At 41.4% G+C, this 26,586-nt stretch overlaps 1 protein-coding gene across 5 annotated transcripts in view; it reads right to left on the reverse strand.

The window, feature by feature from the left end:
- Positions 1-12,324: 12,324 nt before the first annotated feature.
- Positions 12,325-26,586, reverse strand: part of LOC134737807 (uncharacterized) — a 179,447-nt gene continuing 165,185 nt past the window's right edge. For 4 of the 5 annotated variants that reach the window (XR_010123120.1, XR_010123117.1, XR_010123119.1 and 1 more), the window contains one exon: positions 12,325-15,757. The gene's annotated coding sequence lies outside the window, so the exon portion shown is untranslated. Of the gene's footprint in view, positions 15,758-24,944; positions 25,123-26,586 lie in introns of all 5 variants that reach the window. The other variant, XR_010123118.1, reaches the window with a different exon arrangement.

The following is a 26,586-nucleotide window of genomic DNA, read 5'->3' on the forward strand; positions in this document are numbered from 1 at the left end:
CTATCTGTTTACACCTCTTTTCCTCTGCCTTTCTCAGATCTACTTCTTTCTGTCTTTTGTTTGTTTTATTTGTTTAAATTAACCTCATTCTCTCTTGCCATAGATGGACACTGTTCACATCACAGGAAAAATGGTCACAGACAGCCCAACCCTGCATGCATACGGTTCACAATCCATCCATGTAATTTATTCAAGGACCATGATTGGCCCATTTAGAGTGTATGCCCACAGTTTTGATAAGTATTTGTGGACAGGTTATCACAATTAACCAGATCTGGGTCTGTGTACATGCTGAAATGATATTTACACTAAAAATACAGAGGTCTGGAGAGAAAATGGCCCTCAACCAAAAACTCAAGATACTGGGTAGAAAAGTACAATGTTCTATCACTCTGACAGACTTATCTTCTCTGCTTGAGGGCATTCCCAGATATTCATGGGCTCAGAAAATATACTATCCATTTATCTTTTTTGAAAAGAGTACTTGAAGAATTTCACCAAACCAAAAAAAAAGAACCAAAATAACTATATTAAGAAGAGAAATGTCCAGATACTAAAAAATATTGGTGTACTTCCTTTCCTTTGTCTTGACCTTAAATTTGAAAATCAAGTTTTATTTGTGTTTTCAGGTAGATCTTGCCATCCTGGGGTGACACTTGCCCCCAACCTCTTTTTCAACATTACTTCTCCTTTGGTTCTTTCTCCAATTCCGGAAATCCAACTCTCAAGTCACATTCTTTATAACACATTTTAGATAGCATCTCTATTAGATTTGACCAGTTAACTAGCATAATTGCTACACAGCTACTAGAATGGCTAAACTTGAAAATACTAACATCACCAAATGCTGATAAGGATGTGAAGCAACAGAAACTCTCATTCATTGCTGTTGGAAATGCAAAATGGTACAGCCACTTTAGGAGAGAGTTTGGCAGTTTCTTACAAAACTAAGCATAGTCTTACCATACCAGTCAACAACTGTACTCCTAGGTATTTACCCACATGAGTTGAAAACTTATCTCAACACCAAAACCTGCACATGAACATCTATAGCAGCTTTATTAATAATTACCCAAACTTGTAAGCAACCAAGATGTCCTTCAATAGGTGAATGTGTAGAAAAACTGTGGTACATCTGGACAATGGAATATTATTCATCAAGAAAAAGAAATTAACTATCAAGCCACAAAAAGCTGGAAGAACCTTAAAAGCATATTGCCAAGTGAAAATAAAAACAGTCTGTAAAGGGTACATATGTATGATTCTGACTATATAAATATTCTGGAAAAAGCAAAACTTAAAATCACAGTAAAAAAAACACAATAGAAACATCAGTGTTTGCTAGAGGTTTGGGTTTGGGAGGGTGTAGTAATAGGGGGAGCACAGGGGATTTTTAGGGCAGTGAAACTGTTCTGTATGATACTGTAATGGTGGATACGTGACATCATGCATTTGTGAGGACCAGTAGAACTGTACAAAACAAAGAGTGAGCCCCAATGTGAACTATGGACTTTAATAATAATGTGTCAATATCAGCCCATCAATGGTAACAAATGTATCACACCAATGCAAGATGTTAATGATAGGGAAACCTGAGGACATGTATGGAACTGTGTACTTCTTGCTCACTTTTGCTGGAAACTTAAAACTGCTCTAAAGGTGAAGTCTAAAAATTTAAAAGAAAAACAAAACCATAGTTGGCTAAAGCATCTTTGGGTGCCAGAAATAAGGACGTGCCCAAAAACAAAATGTGGGTATGTCAAAAGGAGACAAGAGCCAATCTAAAAGAGCTCCCAGTGGTCAAAACTAGATGAACTAATATAACAAAATACATAACTATAGTATTGGTTTATAGCTTATATAACAAATAAATACCCATGAGTCCATACTGATATAAGTAAATAACAAAATAAATAAACAGAGAGAAGAGACAACTCTCCCTTACAGAATAATTCCAATGAATAAATATAGAAGGAATGAAGGAAATAGAAAAACACCATTTGAACATCAGTAATAACTGCTGCAGGCAAGTTCTACTGACAAATGCTAAAATTAGTAGGTGAAAGTTTGAAGAGGAACAGAATATTTGCATAGTCCCAAAATATTGTCCGCAAATTACTTACTATTTATAAAGGAAAAAAAAGTTACTATACAGTGGAGAAGCAGAGCAGATGCCACCTTAACTGAGTGGTCAAGGCTAACATCACCAGTAATAAAACACATTGAATCATGTACCCACTGATATGATGTATTGAGAAGGGTGCATAACCCCTGCAGTATTTCTCTCTTAAATGCAAAATCTCAATCTTACCATGAGAAAACATCAGGTACATCCAAATTGAGGGATATTCTACAAAATACCTGATCAGACTGTTTAAAAAGTATGAATAGATCCTGGAAGACCAGGAAAGGCTGAGGAACTGTCACACATTTGGAGAAAACTAAGTGCAATGAGAGATCCTGGATAGGTATCAGGCTCTGAATGTGTCCCCCAAAATTCATATGTTGAAACTGAATGGCCAATGTGATCTTATTAAGAGGTAGGGACTTTAAGAGGTAAGCTGACAGGAATGGAGCCCTCATGGATGGGATTAGGGCTCTCATATAAGGGCTTCAGGGAGTGGGTTCACCCTCTTCCACTATTCCACCATGTGAGGACACAAGCTTAGTCTCCTTTTGCCCTTTCTGTTCCTTCTGCCATGTGAGGACACCTAGATGTCACCATCAATGAGAAACAGGCCCTTACCAGACACAGAACCTGCCCGCACCTTGATATTGGACTTCCCAGCCTCCAGAACTGTGAGAAATACATTTCTGTTGTTTATAAATGACCTGGTCTCAGCTATTTTATTCTAGCAGCACAAACAGACAAAGACAATAGACTTTACACCAGCAAAGGGACATTAGTGGAAAAACGTAAAATTTGAATAAAGTCTGCAGTTTAGTTCACAGTACTGTATCAATGTCAATTTTTGAGTTTTGATAATTGTATCATGGTTATGTAAGATGTTAACATTAGGGAAGTTGGATGAAAGGTATATGTAAACTCTCAGTACTGTTTTTCTTACACTTCTGTAAGTCTAAGCTTATTTCAAAATAAAAACTTAAAAACCATAGTTGGTCTTGTTCTGTGCTGGCATTTGTTACCAGTGTCTAAACTGCCCATGGGAGTGGGAAAATTAATAACTAGAAGTGTTTCCTTTCCCCAAAGATAGAAACATATGGAACAATATAATCATTTTCATTGATGAGAAATCTGAAGAAGAATTTCTATATTTTATAATACCAAACACCCCTAATATTTTGCATGTCATCTTCCATCTAAACCTGTGAGTGTTTCAGTGGCAAATATTAGTACAGAAAATGTGGCACCCAAAGTAGGTTTTGAAAGTCTAATACAATAGTGTATTATTATAAGATATAGGAAGTAGTGTCCAGTTGCCTGGGTTTGAATCACTATTGATCACCTTAGCGGCCATGTGTTTGGAAAAGAAACCCATCCTTTATGTGCCTCAGTTCCTTCATCTGTAACATAGGAAACACAAGACCACCTGCCTCATGAGGTTGCCTGAGGACTACATGGGTTATTAAATACAAAGCCTCTAGAATAGTGCCCGGCCCACAGTCAGCACTAAATCAAAGTTCACTGTTATTGTGGTGGTTGTTATATAAACTGCACAGGGAATGGCACTTGGTTTTGAAATCTAGCTGCCTTATATTTTTGTTTTTATTCTTTTCCTTACTTTTCAAATTTGCTTTAACCACTTTTATTATAAAAACAATAGGCTTCTAGAAAAGATCTATACCATACATTTGTAATTTTTGTAAAGCAAAATTCGCATAGAGATATGTAACTTTCCTCTCCAGACTCATTTCTTTCTCGCAAATCTCACAATCTAGCCATAATTAATTTCTCTGTAGCCTTTCTCCATATCTCACTCTATGCATCTCTTCATCTGTATCATTTGTAATATTCTTTATGATAAACCAGTAAAAGTGAATGTTTCCCTGAGCTCTGTGAGCTGCTCTAGCAAATTAATCTAACCCAAGGAGGGAGCTGTGGGAACCCATACTTACAGCCATTCAGTGAGAAGCACAGGCAAAATAACTTAGGGCTTGTGATCGGCATCAGAAGTAGGACTCAGGTGGGGTGCAGTGGCTCACACCTGTAATCCCAACACTTTGGGAAGCCAAGGCAGGCGGATCACCTGAGGTCAGGAATTAGAGACCAGCCTGGCCAACATGACAAAACCCCATCTCTATGAAAGATACAAAAATTAGCCAGGCATGGTGGCGGGTGCCTGTAATCACAGCTACTCAAGAGGCTGAGGCACGAGAATTGCGTGATCTCTGGGAGACAGAAGTTGCAGTGAGCCGAGATCACGCCACTGCACTCCAGCCTGGGTGACAGACGGAGACTCCGTCTCAAAAAAAAAAAAAGTTTGTAAGAATGTGGAATGTAGCACATAAGTTATCGATTAAAATAAGCATAGATCTGAGGTTTCATGTGTTCAGTGTATGCATTACTCCACCCCCTCCCCAGTTCCCCATCTCCAACTCCCTCTACCCTGAATTGAAATTTCTTACTAAACTCTCCTTTGTTTACCTCTAGGGATCTGTTCTGGCTGCTGTGGTCAAAACACAGAGGCAGGATTTCTAAATGATGGGGATAAATTGTGAAGAAAATAAAATAAAAGGAGAGGTGGGGTTAGAAAAAACAATGGAAGAGTTGATAGTAAACCAGCCCCTGCACAAACCAGAGAAGTAGTAGATGCTCTTTAATCACCTTAGGATTTAACCAGAGAAAGTGGAGGCATCTCCTCTACGCCTCTTGGTCAGTTGCATCTTCTCTCTTTCTTGCGGAGGTCACCCCAATGGAGGTCACCCCAAGAGCTAGGGTAATCAACCATTCCAGTTGGTTTGACACTGAGGTTTCCCAAAATATGGGATTTTCAGTACTAAAACCAGGACAGTCCCAAGCAACTGAGACAGTTGGTCGCCCAACCTGTGGTTTTTGTTTTGTTTTGTTTTTTTACAGTGTATCTGAGATCCATGTTCACCTCAGGGCTCCTACCTTCTTCTTTCATTTACATAGCAATCAAGTATTCTTGACAGAAAAGACAGATCGACCTTTGTAAAATTTAAGCACAGAAAAGAATGCTTATGAGAACTTTTTTGAGAAAAGACAAAGCGCCACATCTAAGCTGTAAATAAATCACGGCAGAAAGCTTTTGGAAACTAAACGTTAATATTTGGGAAGGATAAAAAATGAGGGCTAAATTAATATTATGGGCAAAAGGCAGTGGGTTATTATTTTTTAAATAGAAAGATAAGCCTTAAAGCTAATGGTTCTCGGGATCAAGACTCTTGAGTTCAACTGAAATAAAGTTGGCAATGCATGTGCAAAAGTATGTCACAAAACTTGGATCAGAAAGAAAAACACATTATAGAAAAAGAAAAGGGAGAAATAAAGGAGGGGAAAATAATATTTGCATATTCTGTTAAACAAATTTAATATGCAATTATAAGTATTTAAGTATTCATACTATGTAAATGCCTTTTGCAAATGAGATTATAGATTTGCTTGCAAATAGTAAGTGTGCTAAGTAAATGTAAGGGGCTATTATTTAAACACACACACACACACACACACACACAACTAGAGAATGATATTGGCAACAGTCCCCACAGAAATCTCAAGCTTCCAGTAAGACACTGTCTATGAAGAAATGTACACTGCCCATAGCTTCCCTACAGCTAGACAGGGGTTAGCAAACAAAAAACAAACAGTTCTCTGGCTTGCGGGACAGTAACGTGGTGAGTTTCAGGAGGGACATTCAGGGGACAGAGTTTTCAGTCTTATGATTGCGCCAGAAGGTTTCTCTGGGGGAGCAGGGCCAACTTAAATGCAGCCTTACCCTGAGTAAATGGCCCTCCAGCTCAAGTACTTGTCACTGTGGCACATCTGTGCTGCCACAGCCCACCTAACTCCCCTCCTACCCCTCACCCAAAGAGCTGACAAAGCACAAGGATTGCAAGGGAAGTTGAAGTCGCTGCGTGTTTAGATCAGTTCTGCAGGACACAGCAAAATTCAAAATGGATTGTGACCTGCTGATAATCTTTCACGGCTAACCAAGTGATCATTGATTAAAAATAGCTTTGAACATGTATCACACATCTATTTCAGGCCTCGTTTTATTTGGAATGCAAATACTGCTGGAAGCCAGAGCTACATGAGCAGCAGCTGGAAATCTACTCAGTCATTCTAGCCAATTCACATCAAGCCTAGCTGGCAAAATTAATGCCATTCTGTGGTCTCAGTGAAGGAGAGATTGTTAATTATGCGCCAGTGCCCAGTAGCTTCTATTATGGACACATCTGGACTGAGAGGCTCATTTGAAAGCCCCAATTTCACTGCTTCTCAGAGTCTAAACCAAGTTGAAAAATTGATTTGGAATGAGGAGAGGGTGGCGCATGCAAACTGCCTCAACCCACAGAGTCCAGGTAGGCTCTATGGAAAGTGTGTCCTAGTTTCAAAGGTTCTTTTGTGCCTCCAGTGCTCACATTTTCATCAGTGCTTCTTAGTAGTTCCTAAAATGCAGTGTTTGGACAGGTTTCTCAGTAAATAATGTATAAAACACACACGCCATCCCTGCACCTCAGGGCTAAGAAGTTTTTGGTTTCTGCGGCGCCCTCAACCACCGCAGGCTGTGATATTTTCATCTCTTAAAGGAAGGCGGGCTGGGACCTTGTCTGTTTTGAACAAAAAGCCTTTCAAGGAACGTCTGTGCCCTGCATTAACAAACACAGCTCTTTGTTCTGAGGAAAACTTCCCTCCAATGATCACAGACTCCTGTTTTGGCAGCGGGAACGGCCTAGTGGAGACTGCACTGTTGGAGGTGTCATCTTGGAGAAGAAAATTAAAACAGATTATCAGTCAAACCCAGGGTGTCCATTCAAATCCTACAGGGCTCTAATTTTAGCAAACAAGCCATTTTTTATTGCACTTAGACCTCAAGTAACTCAGGGATCTAACCTCCTTAGGCTCGCTCCAACTTTGCATGAGACCACCAGTGTTCAGTTAGGACAGAAGCAACCTCCAACCAGGCAGCGGCCCCAAGGTGGGGACATGCGACCAGACGTCCCTACATGGGGTGTGTCAGATGTCCCTACATGAGGTGATGTCAGAAGCATTGGGAAGTTATGTTGCCTTACTCCTCCCTACCCTCCTTCAAACTGCCTGATGACTACCATTCATTTCAAATGTGTTCCTTTATGCTAAACCTTTCAAGGCGTCCTCCTTAATAAAGTGTAATTGCTCTTGGACGGGGGTCATCATGCTTTATTAGTCATTTATAGCTGATAGTGGCTGAGTTTCCAAACTTTTTCTGACAGCAAGATTTACTAGAGGGAGTGAGAAGCAGCTGTCCCTAAAGGAAAGCCGCATGGTTAAGGGTACTGAAAATAAAGTCCACTGGAGACCTTGTTAATAATTTTGCCTGAAACTAGCCTTGCTTAGGCCACTCTGACTTGCATAAATGACTTGGTTGATGGATCAGCTTTATAGAAACCAGTCTTTGATAAGATTGAGGAAAATCAACCAACCAAGGAATTTGAAAATTAAAGGGAGCAATATATAAGCTCAATTTTAAAACAGCTTTTGTGCTGCAAGGGCTGCCCAGCAATGTGCCAATTAATGCAGAGATCATGCATTTTCATCCCTGGGAAGCATTTTTTTTTTTTTTTTTTTGGAGATGGAGTCTCGCTCTGTCACCCGGGCTAGAGTGCAGTGGTGCGATCTCGGCTCACCACAACCTTCGCCTCCCGGGTTCAAGTGATTCGCCTATCTCAGCCTCCCGATTAGCTGGGACTACAGGCGTGCACCACTACGCCCAGCGAATTTTTGTAATTTTAGTAGTGACGGGGTTTCACCATGTTGATTGGCCAGGATGGTCTCGATCTCTTGACCTCATGATCCGCCTGCCTCGGCCTCCTGGGAAGCATTTAAACAGAGTTTGAATTCCCTTTCTGACAATGATGCTAGAGTGGGCATTTTTGCCCTAGGCAGGGGTTGCAACTAGATTGAGTTGGAGATCCATCCCAACTCTGAGGTTCTGTTAGTTTGCTTAGTTATCTCATGGACACCCATGATTCTGACCACAGGAGCTAAAGTCAGTGTGATACCATGATGGCCAAAGCAGGAACCCAGGCTCCCACAACCCACAGGATCAGGAACTCTGGACCCCACAACTCCTTTGTACTGCTTTGAACCGCCTGGGGACCAAAGAAAAAACTCCAAACTCCTGTGGTCTAAACATAGACATTCTTCAGAGGCAAGGTCACACTGTTTGTTCAGGACCCCTAGCTCTGAAAACGGCCTCATGCTGAGCTGCCCAAATTCCACAGGATAAATGGTAGTAGCTTAAGGAAGCACTTGTTACATTTTTTCTCCCACGAAACTAAATGCTGAGACTACAAATGATGCTTCCAGCCCAAGCTAGAATGACAGGTTCAGGTCAGATTTGGAAGCCAGGTGGGATCCAGAATTGCTCAACACTAAGGTTAAGGATGGAGCCTGGGTTCAGAAACCTAATGAAAGAAGCATGGAGATGTGGAAAGAGCAAGTGCTTTGAAACCAAACAGATTTGCATTCAAATTCCAGTCTTACTGCATGATCTTCAGAAACGTACTGAGGTTATCTGAGCCTCAGTTTTCCCTCATAGGAAAAATGAAGCTTTAAGGAATTGTGTAAAAATTAAATTAGATAGAATATAGGGGGAAAGAAAAATATAGGGGGAAAGAAAAAGCTAGGCTCAGAGTAGGCATTCTATAGAGGTGAATTATCTTGCTCCATACCCCCTTGGTGTGTGGTTCTTGCACCTGGCTGCAGGTAAGAATCAACTGGGGAATTTTTAACATCATTCTTATGCCTAAGCTTCCCTTTCCTGGAGATTCTGATGTAATTCTCTATGATGAGATGCAGTCATTTGTACTTTAAAAAAAATTTTTTAATCTTCCCAAGATTGAGACCCACTGCCCAAGTATATCAGAATGAGTATTATCCTTGGATTTGAAATTTTCTATTATGGTTTAAGCAAATATTTTACTTCTCTGAGCCTTCATTTCTTTATTAAAAAGAGGAGTAATATTCTGATTTTTATAGGTTTATTTTGAATATTTGATGAGATACATTTTTTAAAGCTCCTAAAAGAATAACTGACAATTAGTAGGTGCTTAATAAATATTCATTTATCTCACTTTCTCATCATTAGTCAGGGAACACACAAGTGCCAAAATCTTAGTGATATAAACAAGGATAACAAACATGAGATATCACCAGACAGCCTTGAAATTAAGATGATTACCAAATATCTCAGGCAAAACTGCCTTAGTAATCTTCTGCTGGAAGATGGAGTTAAATCCTAGGATAGGGATGGCAAATGTATTGTACATTGTCCCAGTCCTCCCTTCCATGCTCATGGCAGATACCACTAATCAATTGCAGCACTCTTCTCTATCATGCCCAGATGAGGCTTCAAAGTCCTTTCCCACACAGCTCTCCCAGGCTTCCACTCACAATCAGAGCCAGCATATGTATTGAGGCAAATTTTCCTTCCCTATCGTAGGTCATGGGCCGCCTTACACCTGCAAATGAGGCTTATTTCAAAGATGCTTAAGTGGATTCCCTGGTGAATGGGGAGTGTGTGACCAGAGACAAAGGCAGACCTCAAGGGTGCCCCCGTTCTGTGCAATCTCATCTATGCTAAGCCAAGAATCTGTGCTTCTGGTTAGTGCAGGGAATGCAGTGAGGGGAGTGAGTCAATGCCAAGCAAGAAATGAAAGAGCTGCCTGGTGCTCTCAAGGTGTGTCTACCATCCCCAGTTTCCAGGAAGTGCTATCAGATTGTTTCCGAAAGCCAGATCATTTCTCTGATTTAAGGAATGTGAAGCTAATGATTGCAGTGCTTCTCCCCAAAGGCAATAGGCAAAGGCCCTGATGAGAAAGCCCCCATGAAGCTCCAGTTTATGCTGAAAACCTGACATTGGTGCCTGCAGGCTTGCAACAGCTGAGACCTTGTGAACACCAAGGTCAGAGGACTGGTGCAGGTGGCTGGAATCCTCGCCCACTGTGCCCATCAAAGGACAGCCAACACTTGTGCAAATGGAGACTTCTGCTAAAACTACTTATTGTTAATTAACCCCTTTGCAGGCCATAAGCATGTTCACTTGATAGAGTGTAGTATTAGCTCCTGCTGGGCAGAGTTGTGATGGGGTTGAGCTGATTGCACAGCAGGAACAGGTTATAATTCTGATAACCTTTTTAAAAAGCTTTTTTATTGGGGACCTTAGATAAAATTGTAACTCGCTACACTTGATCTTTCCCATTTTTTTTGTTTTTTGTTTTTTTTTTTAAAGACTGAGTGCTTTTGTTTGTAAAAAAAAAAAAAAAATTCAAGAATGAGAGCTGGGAAACAGAACTACTGCAAATGAAAATGAAGGGTTGGTTTTGTTCAATTTTTTGTTTATTTGTTTTACCCCTGAAGCCTGCTACATTGTCTCTTCATTTTCCTTCCCAGTGTGGAAAAGTCAGCACAGTCGCTGAAATCACAAGGAGGTGAGGGGGTTAGAGAGCTGTGAAGAGGCATGGACAGGCAGCCCAGAAACCAAGGATGCAGGGCAGGAGCCAGTGAGACCTAGCTCAGGAGGGAGATGAGATGTGGAGGTGGTGGGCAGAAGAGACAGCAGTGTAGTTGGGAGATTAAGTAAATAAGTAACTATATTGAAGATAATAGGAGCCAAACCCTCATTACTGAAGTAGATATTTATAAATATCAAAAGGGGGAAATCTAGAAAATAATCCTGAGGGGTTGGATTGAAACAGGGGTATTAGTATGGACTTATGCCTTTCATTATACATACATATAACATACATAGAGATTGATATCAAAATCTTATAGATGTATAAATACATACATATGTAGCTAGACAGACATGAAAAATGTGTATTTTTCCTAGCTCTGTCCACTGAATGGGCCTAAAGCAATGATACCCCAGTAGCAATTAACATACTGATTACCCAGATCTTGGCTTCTAAATAGTATCCTTTATTAAAAGAAACCAAGGATCCTTAGGAAAATGTCTGATTCCAGGGCTGAAACAGGTAATATACAAGTTGCACTTGGAACATCTTCTTATGACAGAAAATAAGGAAATGCTCAATGAACAAAGGGGATATGTCAAAAGGACACAAAAACCAGCTTGAAAGGGTCAAATGTGCAGTGGTTTAAGCATAGAAAATAATATGCTATTTCTTATAGTAAACTACCAGCTCATAAAAATAGAACCAATGATGGAAATAGACACTCATCATGTGGAAACTTACATAAAGGCAGTTGATTCAGTCAATGGATGCTAAGACCAGAGTTGGAAGTTTGATAAGGAACAGGATATTGACTAATTTCAGAAATGAAAATATGTTCCCACAAAACACAAATAAATTGCAAAAGGCAAAATGTTGAATTTAAGGAGGAGGGAGCTGGCAGACAATGTGGTCGAGCAATCAAGGTTAGCATCACCAGTGGTGATGACATGTGCCACTGGGTGTGAGGCACTGAGAAAAACAAAGCAGCACTTCTGTAGAATTACTGCCCAGAATGTATAACCTCACTAAAACCACAATGAAACATCTGGTGGACCCAGCTTGGAGGTCATGCTACTGAATGAAGGACCTGTACTCTTCAAAGCTGTCAAGCACATGGAAGACAGGGATAGACACAGAAGCTGTAGCAGTTTGAAGGAATCCAGAGAAACATGACAATTACATGAAACACAAGCTGACGGATAATATCCTGGAACACAAAGAAAAAGCAGAGATTTGGGGGCTCATTGGCAAATGGGGTCTGTGGACTGGACAGTATTATACCACTGTTGATAACCTGATATGAAGGATCATATGCTGATTCTGTAGGAAAATGTCTTTATTTGGGGAAAACGCCTACTAGAACAGGAGGGTGGTGATAGCGCATCTTTTTTCACCTTCATCTCTAAAGGTTTAGAAAAACACTAATGCAGCTATAAGTAGAGAGAGAATGGGCAATGGAGCAAACGCGATAAAACATTACAATTGGAGAATCTGGTGAAGGGAGTATAGGAGTTCTTGATATTATTCTGGAAACTTTGAAATTACTTCAAAATAAATGAAACAATAATATATATATTATATAATACACACATATACACACCTACACACATTCAGGGATCTGCAAATTAAAACTGCAATGAGATAACACTATACAACCACAAAAATGGCTAAAATTTTAAAAGATTGACAGCACCAAATGTTGGAGAGGATGTAGAGAAACTGGCTTCCCATGCACTGTTAGTAGGAGTGTAAAATGTTACAACCACTTTGGGAAGAGATCTGACAGCTTCTTACAAAACTAAAAGTATACCCTATGACCCAGCAATTCCATTCCTAGGTATTTTGCCAAGAGAAATGAAAATGTATGTCCACAAAAATACTTGTACAGGAATACTCAGAAGTTTTATTCATAATAAGCAAAAATCAGAACAAGCCCACGAATCCATCAAAATAGGAAAATAGACTACGCTATGTTTATACAATCTAATACTACTCAGTAATAAGAAGGAGCAAGGTACTTAATGGCAAAAACATTATGCTGAGTGGAATAAAGCTTATACAAAAGACATATTGTATCATTCCATTTACATGATGTTCTAGAGCAGTTATATATGGTGAGGGGGATATCAGAACAGTTGTTACCTGGGGGGATTGGTGTGGAGGGGCAGGGAGTACCCCAGGGGAGGAGCATGAAGATACTCTCAGGTATGGTAATGTTCTTTCTTGATAGAGGTTTGAGTTACCCAATGTAGACATTACTCAAAACTCATCAAATGGTCGACTTAAGATGTGCGCATTTCTTTGTGTGTAGATTTTACTTCAAAAGGAAAGAAAAAGAATCAACAAATCTTAAACTAGGGTTATTGATGCACATACTAAAGTATTGAGGGGGAAGGGTACTGATGTCAGCAACTTGCTTTGAAACGCATCCTAAAGATGAATTGGATCAATGGATGCACGGGGAGATAAATAGATATGCAATAAAACTAGAATAGTAAAATGTTAACTGCAGAATCTAGCTGATAGAGACACGAGTATTCTCTGTAAATTTCTTTCATCTTTTCTGTGTGTTTGAAAATTCCCATAACAAAGTGTTGGGAAAAAAATACGTTAAGAAAAAACTTTTCTGTGGACTAGAAGGCAGAACCACTAAAGTGAAAACAGCATAATGCAAAGTAGTTGGTACGAGTGAAAGGCCTGGACAAAGTGCACTGGACGATTTCTCCCAAGTGTGTGTCCTAAGAGAAATGAGATGTAGGGACATCTATGGGTCATTTCTTCCATCAACCCTAATATTAGAGATCACTCAGAATGACTACTCTTTTGACCATTGATCGATAGAATACTCTACACCACCAAACTGACCTAACCATTTTTACTTTGTCTTCTTCTGAAAGTGATACCAGTTAACTAAATCGCATGAAAACAGCTTGTTTGAGGTAACAGAATTTTTTTTTTTTTTTGAGGCGGAGTTTCGCTCTGTCGCCCAGGCTGGAGTGCAATGGCGCGATCTCCGCTCACTGCAAGCTCCGCCTCCCGGGTTCACGCCATTCTCCTGCCTCAGCCTCCCGAGTAGCTGGGACTTCAGGCGCCCGCCGCCATGCCCAGCTAATTTTATTTTGTATTTTTAGTACAGACGGGGTTTCACCATGTTAGCCAGGATGGTCTCGATCTCCTGACCTTGTGATCCACCCGCCTCAGCCTCCCAAAGTGCTGGGATTACAGGCGTGAGCCACCGCGCCCGGCCCAGAATGTTCTTTCATTTTTACACTAGATCAGTTGTTACCTACTGGGGAGTGTGCATCAATATCAAGTGCATTACTTTTCAGTATATTATAATGGTAATGCATAATATACATAATGTTCTGCTACTTGCTTTTTGCTTATTATATCCTTAGACATCTTCCCATGTCAATAATATAAATTATGTCATTTGTAAAATGGAAATATGATAGTTATAAAAACTAACTTAGTTAATACTTATAAATAAGGTAGAACAATGTCTACCTTACATAACATAATAATTGCTTAACTAAGATTAGCTATTGTTATGTCATCGGAAAACTGTTCCATAATTTGAATAATCTATTGATGGGCATGTAGACTGCTTTCAGTTTTCCCCTACTACAAATAATATGGAATTGAACAACTTTATATGTAGGCTTGACATGTATAATGTTACTAGGATACATTTTTAGAAGTGGAAATACTGGATTATAGAGAATATACCTGTACCCATCATATATTTCAGCCAAAGCCCATCCTTCTATACCTGCTTTGTGACCCTCGGGTGGCAATCAGTAAACTGCCTTTTCCAGACTGGCTTGCCAACTGGCTTTTGATTTCTCCAAGGAAGATATTGCCAAATCAAGCTCAAAAATGGCTGTATCAATTTGTACTCCCACCAACAATATATGAAAAGGCTTCTTTCCCAAACTGTGGAGTTAAAAAAAAAAAAGTGTAGGACCCCATTCCAAGCCTACTGAGAACTGGGTGGGACCTGGACACAATGTATTTTCCAAAAGCACTATAAGCGATCCCAATGCACAGCCAGGTAAGAACCATTGTTCTAGATCTTTGATTCTCAAAGTGTGGTCCCCAGATGGGCAGTGTCAGCCCTGGGAGTCTGTTAGAAATGCATCATCTCAGAAGCTATATTTTAACAGGAGCCCCAGGAGATTCAAATGCACATTGAAGTTTGAGAAACACTGCTCTAGAAAGGATACAGCAACAGGCCTAGATTTTGTGGGGCCTAAAGCTTACATAACCTGGGGAGTCCTTTTTACTGAAAAATATACAAAATTACAAACAAAGATGGAGTACAAATTTAATATTTACTTACAATGAAGTAATAAATCCTGATTAAATACAAAATTTTAAAAGCCGAAAAGTACCATAAACATCACAAAATTCTGGAGGAAAAAAGGAAAAAACGCATTTACTCATGAGCTGCCTAACACACTTCTATATTTTTGTAAATTTTTAGCTATCTCTTTGCATGATAAAAAAAAATTTCTATGATCTTTCTATAGAGAGATGAGAATTAATTCAGTCAGCTAGAAATTTGTGTTTTATTCTTGGTAATCTAGAAAAGCTTTTTTTTTTTTCAACTTTCAACTCATTATAATATCATGTAAAATTTTTTAGAATTTGGTCCAGTTAGGATAAGCTCCATCCAATGTCTTTCATGGGAGCTGTAAGAGTCGTGGCATTTCATGGTTCTCATCCAGTGGCTAATTTTAAATGCCCTTGGAATCAAGGACACTCAGACATCCTTACATCCTTGGGCACAGGATTACTTTCATATTTCTTCTCCTCTTCTGTTCTGTGCCCCAGAGTGTCCCAATTCACATACATTTCTTTACCTCTTTTGTTATTGTTTTACCCATATTTTCTTTGCTCTTGTGATTCTGAGTTTTTGTTTGTTTGTTATTTGTTTTTTGTCTTTATGAGTGTGACCATCAGAGTTTTTATCTTCTCTTATGAAAAAAGAGAGTTCTCAACATTTTGAAGTCTCTGCTAGTTCCTAAAAGTTCCTTCTTTGCGTTAGGTCTTCAGTTTCCAGTAGGTTCCAGCCTTCCCTTCACATTTGAGTTTTACAGTATGATCAATCACTCTGAAAATAAAAACAAAATTCATCTGAAATTAAGGCATAAACAAGAACAAGTAAAACACATTTTAGGCCGGGCACGGTGGCTCACGCCTATAATCCCAGCGCTTTGGGAGGCTGAGGCAGGTGGATCATAAAGTCAGGAGTTCGAGACCAGCCTGGCCAATATGGTGAAACCCCGTCTCTGTGAAAACTACAAAGATTAGCCAGGCATGGTGGCAGGCACCTGTAATCCCAGCTACACAGGAGGCTGACGCAGGAGAATCACTTGAACCCAGGCAGCAGAGATTACAGTAAGCCGAGATCGCACCACTGCACTCCAGCCTGGGTGACAGAGTGAGACTTTGTCTCAAAGAAAAAAAGAAAAGAAAAAAGACACATTTTAAAATTGTAAATATAATATATTGTATTTGAATATAATGTAATACAAATATATTGAGCTACATAATAGTAGGATCAAATTACTCTTATACTACATCTATTGCTGCCATACTGATGAACATAGGAGTTCTGTCGCTAGAACCCTTGTTTCTTCGGGACTTTCTGTTTCATTGTGTCAAAATTGCATGCCATTTCATCTAAAACTACCAGAATTTGTCAAGAGAAGATGCATCAAATATACTAAGACATTTTGAGATACATAAAACCTGAAACAGCACACACAGACTGACTGTTCATCATATTATTAAAGATTTTTGTCCTTACAAACACAAGAATTCTGGTGGATTCTATTCTGAGCAATTACCATAAAAAATTAAGAGTGTGTTTATAATTGTGTATGTTGCATTACTGCATATATTTCTTACAGAAGAATATTTCCATTTTGTTTAGTCATCATTGTGAACTGAATGTCTGATGATTGGAAGAATTTTCCACAGATTTGCTTCTGGCTCTATCCATTTCAAATCTTGTTTCTCTTCCACTCCCCACATGCTCCTAGTGCCAGGTATTGTAGGACAAGTACCTACTCCCATAATACCCTGCACCTTCATGCCATAGTGCTGGGGGAGCCTGCACAGTGGGCAGTAGAAATATTCCTGGAAGCCATACCTATACTAGGATGGCTAGCAACAGTGTAACTGTATACAGAGTAGCTATAAACTACAAAATATATACCCACCAACCCCAAATCAACACATCCCCAACTCAGTTTGCCTTCCAAAATCGACATAGCCCCAACTCCGTTCCAAAAATGTCCGCTGTCACTTTCAGGCCTACCTGCACCTGAAGATTTGTGATGAGGAGGAGGGAGTGGAAAGAGACAGCTGTCTTAACCAATTTCAGTAAAAATATCTTACTTTTGAAACTTTGCAAAAATATATGACCATGTAAAAGACATTGATGGGGCCTCTCTCGGGGCTTTTGGAAGGAGCCGAGCAAATAAAGAGCCCTGAAGCTTCAGCTTCATTAAAGTCACAGTAAATCTGTCTCTGCAGACGAGCATGTGGAATCAAAGTGATGGAGCAGAGAAATACCTTCAGAGATCACATAGTACAACACTCGATATAAAGATGGAGAAACCTGAGGCCCTCAGAGGTTATGGGACTTCCTCGGGATCACACAGCTGGTTAGTAACAAAACTGGGACTCAAATCTTGACTCCAAGTCCAGTGCTCCTTCACTAGAGTGCTTCTAGCTTTGCGGTTTTCCCCTTAAGGTCCTTAGACTTTGAGAGCTGAATTTATGCCCAATGTGTACTGAAGGAAATAAAATGTTAGAAGAGCTATCACTCCAGATTTCATTTAGGCAAAGTACCAAATAAATACTTTTTATCCCTGTGATCAGTCTCACAGCATCTCACAAAGTACTTGCCAACAGAGATATTTTGCTGATCCGATGAATTTTATATAACAAGGAAAAAAAATCCCTCCCATAAATCATAATGCATATGTTGATGAGATGTTGTTTGATACCAAAAAGGCATTCTCTACCCCAAAGAAGGAAGGATTACTGCGTGCTAATACTAAATGCTAATGTTAGCCTATTACAAGTGTTTCATGCTGTGGCACTATTCTGATTTGCGCTTTGAGATAAAGATTTAATATCCCACTCTTAAATTACAGTATCTATTTGTTTTTTATGAGCCACAGTATGTTCCTACACTAATATTTCAATTCGATCATTTCCACCCTGAAGATTTATTTTATCTGACAATTCACACACACCACCTAATTAAAACAACTTAAATATGAGATATCTAGACCATATTCTGACGTCTTCATTTATGCAACAATCACTTATTGAATGCTCCTGCTGTGCCAGGGTCTGTGATCGAGGAAAAGGAGAAGCCTGTGACATTGAAGAGGGGATGCAAAGATGAATGAGACAAGCTGTTTGCCCTCAGGGAGCTCTTAGACCCATGGGAGAAATAGATACCTGGCCCAGTCATCACCATGCGAGATGGTGGAGTCTGAGCACACAGCAGAGGGGAACAGGAATTCTGCCAGGGAGAGAGGAATTCAACAAGTCTTTGGAGAGCTGACACTTGAATTAATACTCAAAAGAAAATGTTTGGCTGGGCACAGTGGCTCATGCCTGTAACTCCCAACACTTTGGGAGGCCGAGGTGGGCGGATCACCTGAGGTCGGGAGTTCAAGATCAGCCTGACCAACATGGAGAAACCCCATCTTTACTAAAAATACAAAACTTAGCCAGGTGTGTTGGCACATGCCTGTAATCCTACCTGCTCGGGAGGCTGAGGTAGGAGAATCGCTTGAACCCAGGAGGCGGAGTTTGCGGTGAGCCGAGATCGCACTATGGCACTCCAGCCTGGGCAACAAGAGCGAAACTCTGTCTCAAAAAAAAAAAAGAAAATGTTTGCCAGAAAGACAAGAGTTAGGGCGTTAAAAACAAAAGGACCAGCATGAACAAAGTCTTGGAGATATGAAGGAGAATATTTGGGTGACCACTAAAAGGTTATTTGGGAATACGTAGTGTGCCCAGGAGCTGGGAGTCTGGTAGTGGGAGAAAAGTGGCAATGCAGGAAATGTCATATCAGCCTGGGAATGCTTTTCTGCCGTGCTACGGGGTCTGGACTTGCTTCTGTAGGAAAGGGTAAGCCTTTAGGCAGTGTTGTGTTGTAATCAGTTCTGCGTTTAGGAAAGACAAGTACAGGAGGCTTGGAGTTACAGTGCTGCGTGTAGCAAAGGTCCAGGCAAGAAATAAGGGCCTGAGCTATGAAAATCCCAGTAACTATGATGATAGCATCCACCGGCAAAAGATCTCCAGCAGTATCTTCTGATAAGCATCTCATTGTTAAACTCTGTAACTGGAAATGCTGCATAACAAGACTAAGGCTCTCCCCATCGTTTTTCTCACAGCAAGCAGTTATTCACAACATAAAGTTCCAAGATCATTCCTAAAAGTAAGTAAGACGTCATCCCAAGATGACCTATAGTTGATCCCGTCCTCCTACTCTAGTCCTTCTAATGATTTCACATGCCACCCACTTTTTCTTTTCTTTTTTTACAATCAGTGAGGCTGAATCAAGATGGGCCAATAAGTCTGACTTGTAGAGAAAGCAATAATATAAGAGGCTTGGGACCTAAGTATCAAAGCTCCTCCCTTCTAGGTCAAACAGGAAAACACGGAAATCCACCAGCCCAGTGGGAACCAAAAGTCAGTTTATTACTAGGCCAGCAAACATCCTATAAGCCTCCAAATTCAGCGTTCACTGGTATAAGCTAGATTAGAGAATAAAAGATTAAACGTTAGGACAAATGGGGCCTCTGCTCTCATTCCAAATCTCTACCTTGGGACCTAAGAGTTCTGGAATGCCTATGATCAATGGGCCTGCAGAGCTAACTGCAAGTCCATTCACTCGGCCATTGGAATGAATGAGGGCGCAGGGGCAGGACAAAGGGAGAAGTTCCCACCTCTTTCCCATGGGTAGCCTTGTTCTGGGGGCTCTCCCAAGGCAGAGGGAGGGGAAAAAGAGCACGTGGTTCCTGTGTCCAGGCAGTAAAGCCCAATGGGGAAGCCAAGTGCTTTGCCTTAGACACAGTTCTCCCTGTCAGTCAAATGTGGCCAAGGAATGTTACAATCTGGTTGAAAAAGCCAACCAGATTAGTCAGCTCCTTCTATCAGGACATGCCAGTGAGAAGATAGAGACAGGCAGAAATGCCCTTCCCAGCACTTCCATTGTCTGTGGGGCAGACATGTTTGGTGGAAGGCAGGGGTTGCCAGAAAAAATACAGAATGCTCAGTTAAATTTGGATCTCACATAAACAACAAATCATCTTGTAGTGTAAGCATATCCCTAATATTGCATGGGATATACTTATGCTAAAAAAAATACTGTTTTCCTCAAATCCAATTAAACTGGTTGTCTTATATTTTCATTTGATAAATCTGACAACCCTAATGAAAGAATCTTCCTCTGTGGCATAGTCACTTCCTCATACGGGAATTGCAATCTCAGAATTCTAGAAATGGAGAACATTAAAATCACCTAGTCCATCAGCTTAAATTTATCCCTGATGAGAATGAGGAGACCAAAGAATTGCAATAACTGCCCCAAAGTCACACTGCTAATTAATGACAGACCAAGGAATATAACATATTTCCAGACCGAGCACAGTGGCTCATGTCTGTAATCCCAGCACTTTGCGAGGCTGAGGCGGAAGGATTGCTTGAGGCCAGAAATTCAAGACCAGCCTGAGCAACATAGGGATACCCCTGGCACCACTATCTCTATTTAAAAAAAAAAAAAAAAAATTAGCTGGGTACAGTGGCACATACCTATAATCCTAGATACTCAGGAGAATGAGGAGGGAGGATGAGTTGAACCTAGGAGTTCGAGGCTGCAGTGAGCTATGATTGTGCCATTGCACTCCAGCCTGGGCAACAGAGCAAGACCCTGTCTCTATTTTTTTAAAAAAAATACATTTCCATTTGTGGTATTCTTTCCCCTCTATCACACTACGCTCCTTTTATCCCTTGGCTTGGTAGCTCTGGAATTACTTGAAAAATTTCCTAAGGGAAAAATGAATGATTTTTTTTACTATCTCCTCCCAGTTCTGCACACAATGCTTTATGAGCCCTGGCAGAGCAAACGATGCTGTGGAGCGGCCAGCCATGTGGCTAAATCACCTGGGTGACGGCCACCACTCTCCACTTGCACCCTCTGTGTTCTGTGCCTGTGAACCTGGGCTTTGGGGTTGCTAGGGGCTAGCACAGCTTTTAGCCAGGTGTGGAAATTGTCCTAGCCCCTCTGAGAGGCAATGAAGTATGACTCTCTTAAGAACACACAGCCTTTTGGAAGGGTCCTCTCTACTGAGGTAATGGGTTCAAGGAAAACACAGCTGAGACCTGGAAGCTTGTGTGAAAGGCAGTCTCATCTCACCAGAAACTTCAGCTTCCCTCACAGCAAACTTTGATCAGAGCTGCCAACAAAGAACCAGCTGGGCTTTTAAGATTCCTTTCTCTCCTTCCCCTTGCCTCCCTCTGGTGGACAAGCAGACAAGCAGTTAGTACAATGGACTTGAGGCGGTGAGGCGTTCTCCAGGGCCACACAGACTGATAGACTGAGGTCTTCACCACACAGGCCTTTGTCTGGCCAGCTCTTGACAAACTTGTGAGAGAGAGTGATCTTCACAGCTCTCTGTCACTTCTCACAACTCAGGCCACTTTATCTTCTTGGTCTCCAGGACTCTGATCATCCTCCCTCCACCCCAGTCTCTTCCCACCTCCTTCCCCATATGGCCCCAACCTCCTTCCACTGTAACCCAACCACAACTTAGCTTTCCTGGAGTCCCAGTGCCCCGGGCAAGTAACTTCTTACTCTTCCAGAGAACAAGTTGCATCGTTCCAATTAGAAGAGACTGCATGGTCTTTTTTCTTTCCTTTTTTTTTTTTGAGACAGTCTTGCCCTGTCACCCAGGCTGGAGTGCAATGGCGCGATCTCGGCTCACTGTAACCTCTGTCTCCCAGGTTCAACCGATTCTCCTGCCTCAGCCTCCAGAGTAGCAGGGATTACAGGTGTGCATCACCACGCCCAGCGAATTTTTGTAGGTTTAGTAGAGATGGGGTTTTGCCATGTTGACCAGGCTGGTCTCAAACTCCTGACCTCAAGTGATCCACCCGCCTCACCCTCCCAAAGCGCTGGGATTACAGGCATGAGCCACCGCGCCCAGCCAATTGTACAGTCTAAGCCTGAAGCTAAGCTACTTACTGATGATCATTATTTAGTGCTTAGTAAGTATAAAGTTCTTTGGCTAAGAGTTTGATACATGTTTTCTTACTTACATTCATAATTTTCACAGCAAACCACTGAGGCAGATACCATTTTACAGAAGAAGAAACTGAGGCTTGGGAACATTAAATAACTCAGGCAAGCTTTTATTATAAGGGCTCGGACTGGGATTCAGACTCAGAAAATCTGGCTCTAAATTCTAGAAATCCTTGTCCAACAGGACTTTACAGTGATGGAAATGTGGCCGCTAGCCACAAGTAGCTACTTCACATTTGAAATGTGACTGCAACTGAGGAACTGATTTTTAAATTTTATTTAATTTTTATTAAATTTAATTTAAATAGCCACAGATGACTAGTAGCCACTCTACTGAATAGCATGGTCTAAATATAGGCTTTGGCCAGGCGCGGTGGCTCACACCTGTAATCTCAGCACTTTGGGAGGCCAAGGCAGGAGGATCACCTGAGGTCAGGAGTTCAAGACCAGCCTGGCCAACATGGTGAAACCCTGTCTCTACTAAAAATACAAAAATTAGCTGGGCTTGGTGGTGGGTACCCGTAATCCCAGCTACTCAGGAGGCTGAGGTAGGAGAATCGCTTGAACCTGGGAGGCAGAGGTTGTAGTGAGCCGAGATCGCACCATTGCACTTTAGCCTGGGTGACAGAGTGAGACTCTATCTCAAAAAATAAAATAAATAAATAAATAAATAAAATATAGCCTTTGTGTTATCCTAGTCACTTACTCTCCCCCTGTTCCTTCCCCGACAAACACACACACTCGCATGCACTTGCTGAGTAGGTAAGGGAAATATTTTGCTCACATCATTCCCTTGGCCCTCGCTCCACATAGATTTAAGGTAGACCCTGACTGGAAAATTCAGAGTTGACTTATGTCTTGTTTGATGCAATAAGCCAAGGGAAAGGGAATCAATGATATAAAAGATATGGGCTCTTATCCTTGCTCTGCTAGTGACAAGTCACATAATTTCTCTGGATCTCAGTTTCTGCCTCTGAACAAGGACAGAGCTGTACTCCATGATCTCAGATATCACTTTCCAAGTTTAATATTCTGTAGTTGGAAAATGCCCATAGAACCCCTTTCCAGCTCACGTTGAAAACAAGAGCTACAGGTGATAAGTCTGGCACCAACAGTGATTACCTGGACGAACAGTCAGCAAGGATGCTTGATTGTACACATCCAACACCCCATAATATATAGGGTTCTTTTTTTAGAACCCTAATCAGAGATTCATTTGCATAATTAACATCTTTAGGAATAATTGCAAATGACACATCTGTTCACCATCTCCCCCTCCTTGGCAAACTATGTGTTATAAACACAGTTCCTTTAGCTCTGTAAACACTTGGTACCTGTCCTTTGCTTTAGTCACTTTCCACCTTGGAGTGATGATGACCTTGTGTGACCTATCCCTGTGCAGTCCCATCCCTATCAATGTTGCTCCAATTAGATCAGGACCCACTTACAACTATCTGCTTTGACTGGCCACAGGGCATGAGTTTTTAATCTAGGCTCAGCTCTCTAAACTAAGCATTCAGAGTATTCATGAAATTTTGGGTGACTATACTTGTCATGTGTGTTCTGGGGGGCAGGTTTATGGCTTCCAGGAGTTTCAACGGGTGTCCATTACCCAAAAAAATGGTTAAGAACCACACACTATATGATACTATTCACATGAAAGTCCTGAATAGGGAAATATATGGAGACAGAAAGTAGATTAATGGCTACTAAAAACTGGGGAGATCAGGGATGGGAGAGTGGGGAGGGGGGTGATAGCTAAAGAATATGGGATTTCTTCTTGAGACAATGAAAATGTTCTAAAGTTGACTGTGGTAGTGGTTACACATATCTGTGAATATGTTTTTAAAACCATTGAATTGTGCACTTTTAAATAGTGAATTGCATGGTATGTGAATTATATCTCACTAAAACTGCTTTCAAAAAAAGTTTAAAACCCCAGCTTAGACAAAAGGGCCATGGTTTGCAGGTACCTACAGACAGTAAGGCTGCATCCTCTCTGTTCCCAGAAAGCCTTGAGTGGTACCAAACCTAGTTCTTTTTTAGAAATAAGGCCAGATTTACATGAGTCCCCCCATTGGGGGAAGGCTAAGTCAGTGCATCTCAAATTTTAATCAGCAGATGAGTTATTTGGTGATCTTATTAAAATGCAGTGGGCCCAAGATTCTCCTGGTGACGCAATGAACACACTGTGAGTAACAGAGCACCGACCAAAAGTATGTTCGCATCCTCTTGCTTCCCCCGGATCTGCATGCCACCCAGATACTTACGACAACACAAAATTTCCTGAGATTTTTAGCCCTGGGCACCCTTTATTTTGGACCAGGGCTTCCTCTCCAACTAACTTCCCTGTTCTCCTGTGGCTGAATAGCACGGAAACCTCAAGGGCCCCCTTTCTCTTTCCCCCTTAAAATCTAAGCCAAAGACAGGTGCACTCAACTCATATGTTTTATTTCCCCTCAGCTCTACACTGGCCCAGCTTAGCCAGAACAAGGTTGCCTCCCCAGGAGGCACATCTAGCTCAAGTGTAGCTTAGACAAAATAAGTTATTCCATCCATGTGTCCTAAAGGCACAATTTCCTTATTCATCCCCTACAGGTTTCATATCCACAGTAATGAATAAGGATGCGTGAGACCTTGATGCTTATTTTGAACCAAAGGGGTGTTCATCCAAAAGAAAAAGACTGTAGGTGGTCTACATGAAACAAGTTATCTCAAGAAAGAAAAAGAACCCCTTCATTAGCCTTATTTAATTAGAACAACCATCAGAGATGCTATAGCTGGGATTGAGTGGCCACAATATTTTGCAACAACTCCCACCAAGAGGTGGAGTCTATTTCTCCATCTTGACTCTGGGCCAGCCTTCTGACTTGTTTTGACCAATTGAATGTGACAAGAATGTGGTTGTATGAGTTCCAGAAGCCTTGCAGCTTCCGTCCTCTTTAAGTGCTGCCCTGAGACTCACCATGTAAGGAAGCCTTCCAGAGGATAAGAGGCTAAAAGGAGAACCAAGGCACTCCAGCCAACAGTCAATGCCATCTGCCACACATGAATGAGGCCATCCTGGACCCTCCAATTCAACAGAGCCACATAAGTCAGTCCAGGTGAAAACAGCAGAGGAGCCATTCAGCCAACCCACAGAACTGTGAAAAACAATGAATCACTATTAAGTCACTAAATTTTAGGGTGGTTTGTAATAAAACAGTAGATAATCAAAATAGACAGGATAGTGAACTAGATAACACCTAAGATCTCTTCAAACGTGATCCTGTGTGTTTTTGTTTTCTGTTTTGGGATGAAGTCACTATATTGCCCAGGCTGGAGTGCAGTGGTACAATCATGGCTCACTACAGTCCTGATCTCCCAGGTTCAAGCAAGTGTCCTGCCTCAGACTCCCAAGTAGCTGGGATTGCAAGTGTGAACCACCATGCCTGGCTAATTTTTTTTATTATTATTTTGTAGAGATGAAGTCTCGCTATATTGCCCTAGCTGATCTTGAACTCCTGGGCTCAGCAATCCTCCTGCCTTGGCCTCCCAAAGTGTTGGGATCATAGGCGTGAGCCACCGCGTCCAGCCATGATTCCATGTTTTAAGAAATGTTCAGAGGGCTGGGCATGGTGGCTAACACCTGTAATCCCAGCATTTTGGGAGACCAAGGTGGGCAGACTGCCTGAGCTCAGGAGTTCGAGACCACCCTGGGCAACATGGTGAAACCTCGTCTCTACTAAAATACAAAAAAATCAGCCAGGCATGGTGGCGCGTGCCTTTAATCCCAGCTATTTGGGAGGCTGAGGCAGGAGAATCGCTTGAGCCAGGGAGGTAGAGGTTGCAGCGAGCCAAGATTGTGCCACTACACTCCAGCTTGGGCAACAGAGTGAGACTCTGTCTCAAAAAAAAAAAAAAAGAAATGTTCAAAGGTTTGATTTAGCCCCAATCAAGCTATTTCTTCTTTACATGCACAGATCTGTTCTCCATTCAAAACAAGGCTGGTGTCTTCATATGCTTTTGTTGCTGATCTGCCATGGGAGGAAAATAATGAATGTCCCCCAAAGGGCCTCTTTGTGTCTTTAGTGACTGTATTTAGCAGGCTGTCTCACTTGAACTGCAACAGAGATTTAGATATGTTTGAAGGTACGAGGGTTCAGTCCTATCTCTTTCTGGCCAGGAAGCACTCACTGCCTGGGGACAAAGTTGGGAGAGTGCTGAGACATGGTGCCTAGGAGGAAAGACAGGAAATAGGGTGACAATGGCGAGCACAGAGTAACATTTTCCCCACCCTGACTCCAACCCTATCGCAGCAAAGCTGGGCACATTTGTGCTGCTTTAGAGCCTGAGAGGCAGGGCTGGAGAAAAGTTCCTGCTCCCTTTCTCACCCTATCCCAACCCTGCCATGCACACGGATAGCTCTGGCTTCCTAAGAAGGGAATAATATGGATGTGCCTAATGGAGTCCCATTCTCACTGAGGGCCAACTCAGGGTGCAGTCCCCTGACAAAGAAGCCAAGGCATCACACGAGCAAACTTGTTTCTCAGCACATGTGATGAGCCAACACCTTGGGGACTCCCTTGAAATAACTGTGGGGTGCCTCTGAGGGGAAGGTGGTAGAA

The sequence above is a fragment of the Pongo pygmaeus genome, chromosome 12, assembly GCF_028885625.2.
Source record: "Pongo pygmaeus isolate AG05252 chromosome 12, NHGRI_mPonPyg2-v2.0_pri, whole genome shotgun sequence".
Lineage (NCBI taxonomy): Eukaryota > Metazoa > Chordata > Mammalia > Primates > Hominidae > Pongo > Pongo pygmaeus.